This window comes from Prunus persica, chromosome G4 (assembly GCF_000346465.2).
Source record: "Prunus persica cultivar Lovell chromosome G4, Prunus_persica_NCBIv2, whole genome shotgun sequence".
NCBI classification, from domain to species: domain Eukaryota; kingdom Viridiplantae; phylum Streptophyta; class Magnoliopsida; order Rosales; family Rosaceae; genus Prunus; species Prunus persica.
In genome coordinates, this window is record NC_034012.1 from 25,610,560 (window position 1) to 25,613,059 (window position 2,500).

A 2,500-nucleotide genomic window follows, 5' to 3' on the forward strand; every position below is an offset into this window, starting at 1 on the left:
GGAGCAGAAACAATATCTCTGATTTATAAAAAGATTTTTGATCTTTAGCCCAGAGTAATTCCCTGCAACCCATCGTCGCCCACACTAGTCGGTGAAAATGGTGTGCTTCCCCGGGTTGGAATAGACATTCTCTCGCGAGCAAAAGATTGTCTATGCCAACCCCGGGAAGCACACCATTTCACCCACTCCCGCCCCGTGTGGTGTGGCGGTGATTGGATAGTTACGGATTGAGCAATTGCCATGGATGATCAAAATGTGTCATTTGGAAGGATTTTTGTCAAAAAGTTTTTAAAATCTCGTGGGTTTGCGACTCATAGGAGCATCACTTTCAACGTCCCCGGTATTGGGTTGAGTTTCTAAAAACAACCGTGCACACCGAGGTTAAACTTTACCGGGTCCGCTCCGACTCGCCACTCGCCCACTACTCCGAAAGAAACGAAACATTTGTTTTTCATTTTGATGAAAATTTCTGATTTGAAATCGTTTTGGTTTGAAATTGTTTTGAAAAGGTTCTTTAAATCTTGTGGGTTTGCAACTCGTAGGAGCATCACTTTCAACGTCCCCGGTATTGGATTGAGTTTCTAAAAACAACCGTGCACACCGAGGTTAAACTTTACCGGGTCCGCTCCGACTCGCCGCTCGCCCACTACTCCGAAGGCAACGAAACATTTGTTTTTAATTTTGATGAAATTCTTTTGAAAAAATTGGCTTGGCAACCCCAATCCGCGACTATCCACCCACCGCCACCCCACACGGGTGGTTGTTAGTTGCGAAATGAGGTTGTTGTCGACATGCCGGTGCATTTGAGAAGGAGTTCCTAGCAACTCCGTGCTCTCCCATGCAAAAAAAAGCCTAGACAACCCCATTTCGCAACTTTCCACGCCTTTTTTTTTTTTTCCCACCTCACCCATGGCGGCGGCGTGGTGGCGGCCGGATTCCGGCCGCCACCGCCATGGGTGGCAGCCCCCCACCCCGACACCAAACCCATAATACCGAGGCAACATATCGAGGCAACATGACATGGGTGTGGCGTGGGGGAAGGGGGCTGCAGCTAGGAAGGCATGGGCTGCCATGCATATGCAGGCAACACACACCCCCCTATATAGCATTTTATGCATTTTGCCCTTTGACAGGAGGAGACATCAACTATGCGCGAGGAGTCATAATGGGCTCTAAATAATTCAATACAAGGTATTTTGACGTGATTTTTTGCAGAGACACTAACAAAAATGCAATCTATGATGGGAAAAAGTTTCATAAATTTCTGAGGTCGGGAAGTATTTTTTATTATTTTTAGAAGTCGTAAAATTGAAAAAATCATTAAAAAAAATCGGGGAGGAATTTTTTAGTTTTGTAAGTTGGAGAAGGTCCTAAAAATCATAGACTACTTATGGGGAGCTTATTGTGCGAGGAAATTTCAATAAAAAAGGGGTTTGACAAGGTTTGAAAAATTTTGTCGACATTTGTGGGCATGCTGTGGGCATATGTGGGCATGCTGTGGGCAGCAATGCCAAGGGCTGGGCAGCAATGGCATGTCAAGCTGCCAAGAAATGCCTTGACTGGGGAGCAATGCCAAGGCCATGCCAAGGCAAGGCATGCCAAGGCACGAAATGCCAAGGCAAGGCATGCCAAGCCAAGGCATGCCAAGGCACGAAATGCCAAGGCAAGGCATGCCAAGGCACGACATGCCAAGGCAAGACATGCCAAGGCAAGGCATGCCAAGCTTCCAATAGCCTCACTTTCTTGAAATGCCTTGAATGGGGCAATGCCAAGGCCAAGGCAAGGCAAGGCATGTCAAGGCCAAGGCATGCCAAGGCCAAGGCACGACATGCCAACGCAAGGCAAGGCAAGGCATGCCAACGCAAGGCAAGGCAAGGCAAGGCATGCCAAGGCCATGCCAAGCCAAGCTTCCAATAGCCTCACTTTCTCGAAATGCCTTGAATGGGGCAATGCCAAGGCCAAGCCAAGGCAAGGCAAGGCATGTCAAGGCCAAGGCATGCCAAGGCCAAGGCATGCCAAGGCCAAGGCACGACATGCCAACGCAAGGCAAGGCAAGGCATGCCAAGGCCATGCCATGCCAAGCTTCCAATAGCCTCACTTTCTCGAAATGCCTTGAATGGGGCAATGCCAAGGCCAAGCCAAGGCAAGGCATGTCAAGGCCAAGGCATGCCAAGGCATGCCAAGGCCAAGGCACGACATGCCAACGCAAGGCAAGGCAAGGCATGCCAAGGCCATGCCCAAGCTTCCAATAGCCTCACTTTCTCGAAATGCCTTGAATGGGGCAATGCCAAGGCCAAGCCAAGCCAAGGCAAGGCATGTCAAGGCCAAGGCATGCCAAGGCCAAGGCATGCCAAGGCCAAGGCACGACATGCCAACGCAAGGCAAGGCAAGGCATGCCAAGGCCATGCCATGCCAAGCTTCCAATAGCCTCACTTTCTCGAAATGCCTTGAATGGGGCAATGCCAAGGCCAAGCCAAGGCAAGGCATGTCAAGGCCAAGG